General features: G+C 39.2%; 1 pseudogene; it reads right to left on the reverse strand.

The window, feature by feature from the left end:
- Positions 1-580: 580 nt before the first annotated feature.
- On the reverse strand, positions 581-1,514 carry LOC147364381 (elongation factor 1-alpha 1 pseudogene; annotated as a pseudogene).
- Positions 1,515-14,867: the final 13,353 nt, after the last annotated feature.

Below are 14,867 nucleotides of genomic sequence, written 5' to 3' on the forward strand. Positions count from 1 at the left end.
AAATACTTCAGTTTGAAAGCAATCAGGCTAAGGAATCCAAAAGAAGACTAATGATTAATTTTACAGATTCACAAAATTCTAAAGACTAGCTTAATTTCAAATTAAAAGTTTACATGCATTGTTTAAAAAGGAAAACAGAATTTTAGAAAACAAACACCTGTAACTATGAAGAGATAATTACTGTTATCAACTGCTTACCTCCAGTTATTTTTCTACATTTATAAATGTGCATATATTTATCCATGTATCTACTTATCTTCATTTTATTTTGATTTTGGGAAGGATAATCTTATAGGTATAGATGTATTTTATTTTTTACACTGAATTTTCTCATTACATTTTGTTTTAAAGGATCTCAAAATTCAAGAGTTTTGGTCATATTGTTTTAATTAAAACATACTAATTTTTAAAACAAACAACTTAAAATTGCCACAGAAAAAAACCAAATGATCCACAAATCACCCTCCTTTCGTTCTGCAGGTTTTACAATGCATTGTTATTAACCAAACTTTTACTATTAAACAGGTCAGTTGAGGGAAACAGTTCTGAGACCTTCTTCTACCTGTCTGCTTAAGACTAGGATGGCGGGCACTGGGGATAATATTCATTTACCTTACTAAGTTTTAGGAGCAAACTTAGTGACCTGACCAGCTCCAGCAGCCTTCTTGTCCACGAATTTGATGACACCCACAGCAGTGGTCCATCTCACATCACAAATAGCCAAATATGGATAGCCAGAGAAGCTATTAACACCTAAGCTTCCAAGAAGCACATCAACCAGATTTCAAAAATTTGAGGCCATCTTTTAGCCTCTTACCAGAGTGGTGATCAATCTCCTCTTTCTTCTCAGCAAACTTGCAAGCGATACGAGATACCTGACAATTCAGCAACAGGTGCATAGCCAGCAGTGATACGACCTGGGTGGTTTAGGGTAATCACTGGAGTGTTGAAGCCAGCTTCTTCCAATAGTGGGTCATTTTTGCTATCACCAGCCACAGTGCTATGATGAATATCTTTGACAGTCACATTCTTTACATTGAAGTCTACATTATCCCCATGAAGAGCTACATTCAAAGCTCATGATGCAATTCAACAGACTTTACCTTCAGGTGTAATGCTGTTTGGAGCAAAGGTAATGAGTATGCCAGGTTTGAGAACAGCAGTCTCCACTCAACACACAGGGACAGTCCCAGTACCACCAGTTTTGTAGACATCCTGGAAGAACAACCCAAAGTCCTGTTAATGAGAAGAATTGGTGAGCAGGACACAATCCAGAGATTTCAGCACTGGCATTACTATATTTATGGGTAACGAACCAAGGCATATCTGTACTTAACTCCAGCATGTTGTCTCCATTCCAACCAGAAACTAGCACAAACTCTACTGTGCCTGGGTTGTAGCCAGTTTTCTTAATGTAGGTGCTGACTTTGTTAATGATTTCCTCATTATCTCTCTGGCTCAAATAGTAGCTTAGTGGAATCCATTTTATTAACACCAACAATTAGTTGTTTCATGACCAGCATATAAGGCACAGAGGGCTTCCCTGGTGGCTCAGTCGGTGAAGAATCTGCCTGCAATGCAGGACACCAGAGTTCGATTTCTGGGTTGGGAAAATCCCCTGGAGAAGGGATTAGCAACCCACTGCAGTATTCTTGCCTGGAGAATTCCATGGACAGAGGACCTTGGTGGGCTACAGTTCATGGGGTTGCAAAGAGCTGGACACGACTGAGCGACTAACACACACACACACACACATGTAAGCTAGAAGGGCACATTCACAGATCTGCCCATTCTAGTGTATACCAGCTTCCGATTCGACAATACCAGCAACAGCAATCAATAAGGAGAATCAGTATCAGATGTGCCTATAATCAGGTTTTTGTTAAATTCCCTGTGTCATAGGCCATGGATGATGGTCATGTAATAATTACTGGTCTTATATTTTCACATGGAATTGTCAACAGTGATACCAAGCTCACCGTTGGTGTTCGGTTTACCCAAGACCCAGCGGTATGTAAAGGAGATCTCTCCCATCTCAGTAGCCTCCTTCTCAAACTTTTCAATGGTTCTTTTGTTAATCCTACCACATTTGTAGATCAAATGGCCAGTAGTGCTGGACTTGCCTGAATCTATGTGTCCAATAACGATGATGTTAGAATGAGTCCTTTCTCGATCTTGGCTTTAGTGGTGGTTTCCATGGCATCTGTGTTCTAGAAACAAACATGTTGTAAAAAAGCTTTACTAAAATAAAATATGGAGAATTTCCCTCAATTAAGTTACAAAAATGGCCAACTCCTATATAAGCATTTAATCATACACTTGGTGTTTGGAATTTTAGTTAGGGAATTTATAATTACTTCCTCTGTCATCAGCTCTGTGATGAATATATTTGATGTATCTTTTGAATAATCTTTGATGGCATTTTAAAATTATTTCCTTATAGTATCTCTGTCAAGCTCACTAGAAATCACATTCTTGGAGTTGGGCTGAATTATAAATTCAAAGATTATCATCTCCTTTTTTTGATCTAGAAATAAATGCAGTGCTGTAAGATAAGGGAGAAACATTTATTTGGGAGTCAGGAATTGCAATTCAAGAGACACAGATTTGGGTAGAAACTCAAATGTACCACAAGAAGAGTTAAAAACCAAAAAGTTGTTTGTTTGTTTTTTTAATGGAGGAAGTTTACATAAATTGTTTCCCAAGAATTATGATTGATGTTGGCAAACTGGAATCATTCTTGTTTATATGTGATTGGTTTCTAAGGCTGTTACTCAGAGTTCAATGTATAAGCATTCTTTCAAGATATTGTGGCCCAAAGTTCATGTTCTGTCTGGGTGGAGATATGCATAGTCTCTAATTCCCCAGTGGCCTCCTGGCTGCATTTTAGTGCTCTCTTGGGCATTACAGATTCCATTTCATCACTTTTTTTTTTTTTTAAATCAAGGTAACTAAGCTGGTGCCTCTGAAGGAATGGAATCTACATAATGCTCTTCCACCTCTGAGATACCATGATACTATGATTATTGACTATTTTAAAATTTTTCTTAATGGATTATATTTTATACATATATGTGTACATATGGAATAAGATATATATATATATATAAAGTGTGTGTGTGTGCTTAGTCACTCAGTCATATACAACTCTTTGCCACACCATGGACTGTCTGTCCATGGGGATTCTCCAGGCAAGAATACCAGGGGATCTTCCCAACCCAGGGTTCGAACCTGGGTCTCCCACATTGCAGGCAGATTCTTTACCAGCTGAACCACCAGGGAAGCCCTATACAATTTAATGTGGATGTTATATCTTAGAACACAATCCTACAGAAATTAAAATATGAATTTCCCCAGAAACTGAATAAATTATTGAGCTTGATATTTCAAGTTTTGTATTCCATATAATTCACTCAGGAATAAGTAAGAAAAAAAAAAAACAGAACGTTATTTTGGGGAAAGAAAGTAGAAGTTGAATATTGGCAGGTATGATACTTTCAGTCAGATTTTATAAACATAGCTAAGGACAGCCTAAATTGCAAGGTAATGAGTCAATAACGCATGCTCACCATTTCAAATCAAATTCTCAAATGCAAGCATTGGAAATACGAAGTGATTTCTCCCAGTATAGTTCATGTGGTTCTATTCTTATTTGCTATTGTGGTGAGATTCATGTTAATCCTATTATTGATCTAAGAAATAGAGAGTTTGGATAGGGTCCAGAGGAAATGAGGGTTTAAAAAAAAAAGAAAACAGTGTGTTGACTAGGAAACATTGAACTCTTTGGGGTTATTGAGTTTGGAGCAGGCTAAGGAGAGACTTAATTTCAGTTTCTGACTATATAGGCGAGACTATGGTATGATTAACTGTGTGGAACTGATTTCAGTTTCCACCAAGGAAAAGGCACATTTACATGAGTATAGATTTGTTTTGGTCATCGAGAAAATATAATAGACTATGAGACAGCTACAGTCTGTCATTAACTCTAGGATGCCCTGTAGTCAGGAGAAAAAAAGGTTCATATCTTACCAGAAGAGACCCCATGAAATGAATGGAACTGCAGTACAAGGCAGCATGCAGACAGGAAGTGATATCTGCTTCCCAGTCAGATAAGTTTTAGGTGGTACCACAAATAACGATGAGGAAACCATCTGTCCATGAAAAACAAACCTCCAAACACCAAGCCCCTCTCCATCCTTTTCAGTCTTTTGTAATTAGTTTGGGGGATATTGAAAATGGGCCATTGTCCTCTCTGTTATTCCTGTGCTTATTGTACATTAGCAGGGATTGACTGGCATCAATTCCCTTTGTTTATGTAGATAGCATCTGTGAACTGCAGCATGATCTTTTAGCTCATCTAATATACATGTAAATATGTCTGTCTGTGAGTCATGCTGATTTAGACGAAAGTTCTACTTTCCTCCAGTATAACAAGTTACTTTTTTGGAGTATATTAAGCACTTTGGTGGTGGTGGTGGGGGGGTCCTTTTTTGGTCATTGAGTCAATAATTCACTATTTGGAAAATTAATGCCTTAAATTATATTATAAAATAAATTCAAACTTAAAATGGATTAATTTCTGAAACCTAGACAGTGTATTAAAAAGCAGAGACATGACTGTGCTGTCAAAGGTCCATATAGTCAAAGCTGTGTTTTTTTCCAGTAGTCAGGTATGGATGTGAGAGTTGGGCTATAAAGAAGCCTGAGTGCCCGGATCTTCCTGACTCAGGGGTTGAACCCACATCTCTTATGTCTCATATCTTTGGCAAGAATTGATGGTTTCAAACCGTGGTGGTAGAGGAGACTCTTAAGAGTTCCTTGGATTGCAAGGAGATCAAACAAGTCAATCCTAAGGGAAATCAACCCTTAATATTTATTGGAAGGAATGATTCTGAAGCTGATGCTCCAATGCTTTGGCTACCTGATGCAAGAGCCAACTCATTAGATAAAACCCTGATGCTGGGAAAGATTGAAGGCAGGAGGAGAAGGGGATGACAGAGGATGAGATGGTTGGTGGCATCACTAACTCAATGGACATGAGTTTGAGCAAGCTCCGGGAGATCGTGAAGAAAAGGGAAGCCTGGTGTGCTGCAGTCCATGGGACTGCAAAGTGTCGGACATGACTGAGTGACTAACAATAACAAATTTCTGAATACTGGTCATCATCATCATGAATTTTTCTTGGTTATGTTTGTTCTATTCTCCAGCTAACTGATTTCCTTCAGTTGTCTTCATAGGTTCCACCCAATCTCGCGGTTGTTGCCTGTGTGTCTGCTAAGTCACTTCTGTTGTGTTCGACTCTTTGCGACCCTATGGACCATAGCCCGCCAGGCTCCTCTGTCCATGGAGTTCTCCAGGCAAGAATACTGGAGTGGGTTGCTGTGCCATCCTCCAGGGGATCTTCCCAACCCAGGGACAGAACCCACATCTCTTATGTCTCCAGCATTGGCAGGCTGCTGTTTTATCACTAGCGCCACCTGGGTGGTTGTCTGTCATCGGTAAGTTTAGGTCTTGCTCCTGCCTTTATTGCCCTTTGTTCTGCTAATGTTGTGGACTATGCCTGAAAATTCCAGTCTTGGTGAGGTGTAACATTAAAAGAGAAGCACAGTCAAGCAACCAAAAGTAATTTAATACATCTCCAAAATCACTTTTTCCTGCTTCCTTGTGAATCGTGAAAGAACATTTCATCTCCAATGCAGCATGTCTTGGCACCTCATTCCTTCCCTCCCTTTATGTTTCTCACAGTGCTTAGCCTCCCCAAAGCCTCTCTATCTCTCACATTCTCAATATTCTTTCACCTCTGATTAAAATCAGAAAAGAAGGAAATGCCAATTAGGCAATGGAGGTAAGACTGAAGCAGAGGCTGTGAATGTTTATTCAAATATTAATAATGTTGTTTCTGTCATGCAGTTATAGCCTTTCGCTTCTCTTCCCTAAGGGTAGGCTTCCCTGGTGGCTCGGTGGTAAAGAATTCGCCAGCAAGGCAGGAAACACAGGTTCAATCCCTGGGTCTGGAAGATCCCATGGAGAAGGAAATGGCAACCCACTCCAGTATTCTTGCCCAGGAGATGCCATGGAGAGGGGAGCCTGGAGGGCTATAGTCCATGAAGCTGCAGAGTTAGACATGACTTAGTGACAAGACAAGAATTGGGCACAATGAAACAAATCAGGATAAAGAATGAGGAAAGGATCAGATGAAACTAGGGGAGAACTGAGAGTTGGTCCTTGCAAATGCTGAACTCCTTAGCACATCTCTGTACCCTAGGCAACTGGGTCTCCTAACTCTCCCAAGCAGACTTTAGGGACAATCCTAGGCTTGGGTAGGAGCAACAAACACCTGTTGAAGCTGCTTATCCGTTCAGCATGAACTTAATTTTATTGCTGGTTATTTAAGCCCTAAGAGTGCCAGGCTGTGATGGCGCATGAGCGGCCGAGAGGAGCTACCCCATGTCTGAGGTCAGGGGCGGCGACCGAGAGGAGCAACCCCACGTCAAGGGAGCGGTGGCTGCGTGCGCACAGGAGGGCCAAGAGGAGCTACTCCACGTTCAAGGTCAGGAGGGGTGACTCGTCCAAGGTAAGGACTAGCGGATGAGCTTTGCTGGAGCAACCGTGAAGAGATAACCCACATCCGAGGAAAGAGAAACCCAAGTAAGATGGTAGGTGTTGCGAGAGGGCATCAGAAGGCAGACACACTGAAACCATAATCACAGAAAACTAGCCAATTTGATCGCACTAGGACCACAGCCTTGTCTAACTCAATGAAACTAAGCCATGCCCGTGGGGCCACCCCAGATGGGCGGGTCATGGTGGAGAGGTCTGACAGAATGTGGTCCACTGGAGAAGGGAATGGCAAACCACTTGAGTATTCTTGCCTTGAGAACCCAATGAACACTATGAAAAGTCAAAATGATAGGATACTGAAAGAGGAACTCCCTAGGTCGGTAAGTGCCCAATATGCTACTGGAGATCAGTGGAGAAATAACTCCAGAAAGAATGAAGGGATGGAGCCAAAGCAAAAACAATACCCAGCTGTGGATGTGACTGGTGATAGAAGCAAGGTCCGATGCTGTAAAGAGCAATATTGCATAGGAACCTGGAATGTTAGGTCCATGAACCAAGGCAAATTGGAAGTGGTCAAACAGGAGATGGCAAGAGTGAATGTCGACATTCTTTGAATCAGTGAACTAAAATGGACTGGAATGGGTGAATTTAACTCAGATGACCATTTTATCTACTACTGTGGGCAAGAATACTTTAGAAGAAATGGAGTAGCCATCATGGTCAACAAAAGAGTCCGAAATGCAGTACTTGGATGCAATCTCAAAAACGACAGAATGATCTCTGTTCGTTTCCAAGGCAAAGCATTCAATGTCACAGTAATCCAAGCCTATGCCCAAACCAGTAATGCTGAAGAAGCTGAAGTTGAACGGTTCTATGAAGACCTACAAGACCTTCTAGAACTAACACCCAAGAAAGATGTCCTTTTCATTATAGGGGACTGGAATACAAAAATACGAAGTCAAGAAACACCTGGGGTAACAGGCAAATTTGGCCTTGGAGTACAGAATGAAGCAGGGCAAAGGCTAACAGAGTTTTGCCAAGAAAACATACTGGTCATAGCAAACACCCTCTTCCAACAACACAAGAGAAGACTACACATGGACATCACCAGATGGTCAACACCAAAATCATATTGATTATATTCTTTGCAGCCAAAGATGGAGAAGCTCTATACAGTCAGCAAAACAAGACTGGGAGCTGACTGTGGCTCAGATCATGAACTCCTTATTGCCAAATTCAGATGGAAATTGAAGAAAGTAGGGAAAAGGCAATGGCACCCCACTCCAGTACTCTTGCCTGGAAAATCCCATGGATGGAGGAGCCTGGTAGGCTGCAGTCCATGGGGTCACTAGGAGTCGGACAAGACTGAATGATTTCACTTTCACTTTTTGCTTTCATGCATTGGAGAAGGAAGTGGCAACCCACTCCAGTGTTCTTGCTTGGAGAGTCCCAGGGATGGGGGAGCCTGGTGTACTGCCATCTCTGTGGTTGCACAGGGTCAGACACGACTGAAGTGACTTAGCAGCACCAGCAGCAGCAGCAGGGAAAACCACTAGATCATTCAGGTATGACCTAAATCAAATGATTATACGGTGGAAGTGAGAAATAGATTTAAGGGTCTAGATCTGATAGACAGAGTGCCTGATGAACTATGGGTGGAAGTTCGTGACATTGTACAGGAGAAAGGAATCAAGACCACCCCCCAAAAGAAATGCAAAAAAGCAAAATGGCCGTCTGAGGAGACCTTACAAATATCTGTGAAAAGAGAAGTGAAAAGCAAAGGAGAAAAGAAAAGATATAAGCATCTGAATGCAGAGTTCCAAAGAATAGCAAGGAGAAATAAGAAATCACTTCCTCAGTGATCAATGCAAAGAAACAGAGGAAAACAACAGAATGGGAAAGACTAGAGCTCTCTTTAAGAAAATTAGAGATACTAAGGGAATATTTCATGCAAAGATGAGCTCGATAAAGGACAGAAATGGTATGGACCTAACAGAAGCAGAAGATGTTAAGAAGAGGTGACAAGAATACACAGAAGAACTGTACAAAAAAGATTTTCAAGACCCAGATAATCACAATGGTGTGATTACTAACCTAGAGCCAGACATCCTGGAATGTGAAGTCAAGTGGGCCTTAGAAAGCATCACTATGAACAAAGCTAGCGGAGGTGATGGAATTCCACTTGAGCTCTTTCAAATCCTGAAAGATGATGCTGTGAAAGTGCTGCACTCAATATGCCAGCAAATTTGGAAAACTCAGCAGTGGCCACAGGACTGGAAAAGGTCAATTTTCATTCCAATCCCAAAGAAAGGCAATGCCAAAGAATGCTCAAACTACTGCACAATTGCACTCATCTCACATGCTAGTAAAGTAATGCTCAAAATTCTCCACACCAGGCTTCAGCAATACATGAACTGTGAACTTCCAGATGTTCAAGCTAGTTTTAGAAAAGGCAGAGGAACCAGAGATCAAATTGCCAACGTCCGCTGGATCATCGAAAAAGTAAGAGAGTTCCAGAAAAACATCTATTTCTGCTTTATTGACTATGCCAAAGGTTTTGACTGTGTGGATCACAATAAACTGTGGAAAATTCTGAAAGAGATGGGAATACTAGACCACCTGATCTCCTTCTTGAGAAACCTATATGCAGGTCAGGAAGCAACAGTTATAACTGGACATGGAACAACAGACTGGTTCCAAATAGGAAAAGGAGTATGTCAAAGCTGTATATTGTCACTCTGCTTATTTAACTTCTATGCAGAGTACATCATGAGAAATGCTAGGCTGGAGGAAGTACAAGCTGGAATCAAGATTGCCGGGAGAAGTATCAATAACCTCAGAAATGCAGATGACACCGCCCTTATGGCAGAAAGTGAAGAGGAACTAAAAAGCCTCTTGATGAAAGTGAAAGAGGAATATGAAAACATTGGCTTAAAGCTCAACATTCAGAAAACTAAGATCATGGCATCTGGTCCCCTCACTTCATGGGAAATAGATGGGGAAACAGTGTCAGACTTTATTTTTGGGGGCTCCGAAATCACTGCTGATGGTGATTGCAGCCATGAAATTAAAAGACACTTACTCCTTGGAAGGAAAGTTATGACCAACCTAGACAGCATACTCAAAAGCAGAGACAAAGGTCTGTCTATTCAAGGCTATGGTTTTTCCTGTGGTCATGTATGGATGTGAGAGTTGGACTGTGAAGAAAGCTGAGCACCGAAGAAAAGAATGAAGAATGAATAAAAGAGCAAAGAATGAAGCTTTTGAACTGTGGTGTTGGAGAAGACTCTTGAGAGTCCCTTGGACTGCAAGGAGATCCAACCAGTCCATCCTAAAGGAGATCTGACCTTGGGTGTTCATCGGAAGGACTGATGCTGAAGCTGAAACTCCAGTTCTTTGGCCACCTCATGTAAAGAGTTGACTCATTGGAAAAGACCCTGATGCTGGGAGGGATTCGGGGCAGGAGGAGAAGAGGACGACAGAGGATGAGATGGCTGGATGGCATCACTGACTCGATGGACATGCGTTTGGGTAAACTCCGGGAGTCAGTGATGGATGTGCTGCGATTCATGGGGTCGCAAAGAGTTAGACACAACTGAGCGACTGAACTGCACTGAACTGAACTGATTTAAGCCCCATTTCTCTGGTAGCCCTGTATTTGTCTGATACCATAATATAAACCCTGAATGAAGGTTTAAGTACTGAGTATTTAAGAGCCTCAGGACATTTTAGGTTAACATTGTAGTTGTGCTGGGGAGGGAGGCTAGAGGGGATTTCAGGATGGGGGGGGACACATGTACACCAATGGCTGATTCATGTCAATGTATGGCAAAAACCACTGCAATATTATAAAGTAGTTAGCCTCCGATTAAAATAAATAAATTAATTAAAAAACATAGTAGCAGTGTAACAATCATTCAATAATGCATAAGGCTCTCAAAACACAAGAGTATTGATATTAGAAATACTCATAAATTTTTATCATTTGGCCTTGGCATTCATACTTCGCTATCTCATTTATCAGTACTTACTGATATTTTGTTATAAAGTTTTTTAAATGGAGGACATTAGCATATTGGATTCACTTTATTAAAATAAGTATGGAATTTTGGGGGGAATTTGGCTTCTAGATCTAGGACAGTATGCCTTAGAGAAAACTGCGGCATATTTTTTCTCTCATGTACTTTAGATTGTCCATGTAGGTAGGAAAATGACACATTCTACAGTAAATTAAGACAGTGATATTCATGGGTTAAAGCATAGCTTAATTATTCAGTTACTTGAGGCTACATAATCACCCAGCCATATCTTTTGATAATATTCCTTTAAACTTACTGGGAGTAACCAAATTTAGAATGATGTGCTGTCATGCCACTTCTAAGAAACGCTGTGTGTTGTCCTTGGTGATTGGCTAGCAGTGCCTGAGAGAATATTGTTTGTGTAAATTTCATTAATTATTTTACTTCAAAATGATGAAAGTGTTTTTTAAAAATTCACAGATGAGATCTAAAACAAAACCAGACATAATTTGGGATTCAGAGCCACAAAGGATTTGTTTTAGGAGCAAAACTGTTTCCATGGAGTTACAAAGTATATCTGAAGTTTATAATTTAGTTAAAATTATCAAGTATTTGTAAAGTTACTGTGTTTAAAATATATTAAACATTATCATAGAGACTCAGACATTTGTGATCAGACAAAGCTGGGTTTAAGACAGCCAAACGTTGAAAATGGAAGTGTTAGTTATTCCACAACTGCCACTCCAAGTCTCACTGCATAATTAAGCTAGAGTTGTTATATGTTCCCTAGAGGATCCAGTCAGCAGCGTATATGTCCCCTCTAGATTTGTGTCCCACAGTGCCACGAGTCATGGGGTTGGATGATTACTCATTTACTTATATTATTATGCTGGACATGCGGCCACAGCATTTGTGTTTTATTAAAGACAACTGTTATTTCCTCAGTTTGGGGTTTTCCAAGTAAGTAAATAGAATTACTTTTCTCTCTTCCCATGAGCTATCTGCAGCATAAATAAAAAGTATCACTAGTGACATCTGCATAGTAACTTCACAGGTCAAAGAATGGAAACAGTTATAGCCATGGTTAATTGAGACTGGTGTTAGAAATCACACTTCCTCTCACTTATAATTTTTAGAAATACAAAAAAAATTCATGTTAAAACAACAAATTATATCTATGAACCAATCTGCAGTGTCTTCATTATAGAGTGATAGTGTTTTAAGTACAAGGCTAGAAAATAAAGACACCTAAGTACAACCTAAGTATACTTTCTTGTTAATTGTCAACATTCCCAAACACTGATTAAAATAACTAGTTTGACCTCTGAGGTTGGGTAAGATAATTAACCTTTGAAACTTTATAAGGGTAAAAAGCCATTTTGTGGAGACATAGCTCTGATACTTCAGAGCTTCAGCATGGATTTTTTTTTTTTTTAACTCTTTTAATCATTTCACTACGCAAATTGGCACTCAGTCCTCTTCTCTTCTTGTTCTCAAATCTCTCAGCTTGCATCCTCTATTTGTGACAAAGTATAAATTGAGAGGAAACTTTAAGGTCTGTTTTCCAAACAGAATATCTTCAGTTCCATGTCAGTCATCCTTTCCCAGGTCTCCATTCTTAAGAACTAATGTTGTGAATGAGACAGTTAAGTTTCCAAATTCAGATCTTTATTATTAGTGTTATATTTCATTTTCCACTTCTAGCCAAAGATTACAGAAAGGTGCATTTCTATTCTTCATAGTCCATTTTTTATCAAAAAGTGAAATTTGTTTTCCAGTCATCTTTCAGGTCCTACTTTAGCTTCTACCTATTTCTTAAAGATTTCCCTGATAATTCTAGCATGATATTCCCTTTTCTGAAGTTTTATAATTTTTATTATTTTCATTATGTATTTTGGGATCCTAACTACTAACAGTACTGTTTTCTTTATGAATCTTTGAATGTGCGTATGGAAATTGAATGACTTATGTTGAAAACACGATGTGGTTTTGTTCCCAGGGTGATAAATGCATTATAAAGTCTCATTATACCTTATGTTTTAGAGATAATTTCCAATGATATATACTGAGACTTTTCTATTCTTTTAAATTTTATTCTTTTGGGGTTCAGCTGAACATACAGTTTGTAAGTTGGGGCCCAATAAACATCTGATTGGGCATTTATGCCTATTGCCATTCGTATTTCCTCAACTCTTAAAATTAAGAAATGATTTGTAACAGCATTTTCATTTCTGTTGTCAAATTAATTTTGTGTCATGTTAGTAGATAGCCAAGCTGCCAAGATGTAATAATTCATTCTTGATTTACTAAAATTAATATAAGTTATTACCTTTATCCCAAACATGATACTGCTTGAACCTCAGGACCATTAAGCTCTGTTTATGCCCTCTTGCCTTTTGAGTAATTTTGGTTGAGTATTTCAGTTCTGCATGCATTTTTAACTTCAAATGCTATTATAATTATAATTTTGTATAGTAAATTTTCCTTAAACACGACCCACTGATATTTTTCTTTCTCTTTTTCCTTGTCAAGGTTTCAATTGGAATGAATCTCCATTTGCCCGAAGAACACTCTTTAGATTTTCTTTTAGTATAGATATAGCAAAAATCTTCTCTTAGACTTTCATCTGAAAATGGCTTTATTTTAACTTCATTTTTGAAAGAAATATCTATGGTGTGTAGAATTTTAAAGTTGGCAGTTATTTTCTTTCAGTGATTAGAAATGTTCCTCTATTGTCTCTGGCTCGTGTCAGTTCTGTTGAGAATTCAGCTGCCAGCCTTATCGTTACTACTTTAAAGGCAATATATATTTTTTAAAATTCCTGTTGCTTTTTAGATTTCCTTTTTGTCCTTGATATTCTGCAGTGTTACAATGATGTGTCTAGATGTGTTTTCTTTGTGCTTTTCCTCCTTTGAATTGAGTTTTTCCTCATTGGAATTCTTTGGGTTGATTCTTTTCTCAGTTTTAGAAAATATTCAGTAACTGACTCTTCAAATACTATTCCTGCTTCATTCTCTTGCTTCTCCCCTCTGGAACTCCAGCTATGCATGCCTTTGAGAGGTTCCTGTTTGTCCCATGTAGGCCCATGTCTTTATTTCACTTGTGCAGTGTTTTCCACTTTACTAATCTTTCTGCCTCCAATCTCTGATAAACCCATCTAATATGGTTCTCACTTTCATACATATATTAAACTTTTTTAAGTTCCAGAATATCCATTTGATTATTTTGTAGGTACCAATTTGATGCTGAAATTCTCAACCTTTTTATTTATTTTGTGCATCTTATCTCTTGTTTTGAATAAATGAATTATAGCTATCTTAGAGTCCTTGTTTGTTAACATCAGTATCTAGATCATATGCAAGTCTGTATATATTGTTGTTTCCCTTGTTTTTCTTTGTCTCTGATTTCTAATTTTTAAAAATTATACACAGGGCATTGTGTACTAGAGAGTCTTAGGGAATCCCAGTGGTATTATATTACCAGTGAGAGGCGAGTTTCCTTTTTCCATGTTAACCAGATAGGATGTGGAGCAGATCATCTGAATTCAACCAGAAGATGAGCTGAGTCAATGCAAGGTTGTAGATTTAGAAAGATTCAGTCTAATTCTTGTTCACCCTCATCATTAGGTATGCCTCTCATGGGTTATGTATTATCAGGGCTTTCACATATTTCTTCTCAGTCTTGAAGACTGCCAATAATGTAGATCTGCTCTTCAGAGGTTCCCCGCTAAGCTTTTTCTCTTCCTGCCCAATGAGCCTTCAGATACAACCAATGTTTTTATAGATGGACTTTAAAATGCGTTTTTCAGGAAAGTAAAGCACAAAGCAATTGCAGCAGATTTCACTCTCCCTTTTAGAAAATTTGGCTCAGTTAACCAGAGCTCCACTCAGCATCAGAACCCAGCAAATATCTTTATGGGCAAACTAGATGCCTTCTGAGATTCTAGCTTGCTCTTTAACTCACAGAAACATTCAGAATAATGTTTGTTGTCTTTCAGTTGATAAGTTGTGTCCAACTTTTTGCGAACCCATGGACTGCAGCATGCCAGGGTTCCCTGTCCTTCACTATCGCCCAGAGTTTGCTCAAACTCATGTCTATTGAGTCAGTGATGCCATCCAACCATCTCATTCTCTGTTTTCCCCTTCTCCTCCTGCCCTCAGTCATTCCCAGCATCACAATCTTTTCCCATGAGTCAGTTCTTCACATCAGGTGGCCAAAGTATTGAAGCTTGAGCTTCAGCATCAGTCCTTCCAATGAATATTCAGGATTCATTTTCTGTAGGATTAA

This window comes from Bos grunniens, chromosome 10 (genome assembly GCF_055505025.1).
Source record: "Bos grunniens cultivar Pamir isolate PY7600 chromosome 10, Bosgru_T2T1.0, whole genome shotgun sequence".
NCBI classification, from domain to species: Eukaryota; Metazoa; Chordata; class Mammalia; order Artiodactyla; family Bovidae; genus Bos; species Bos grunniens.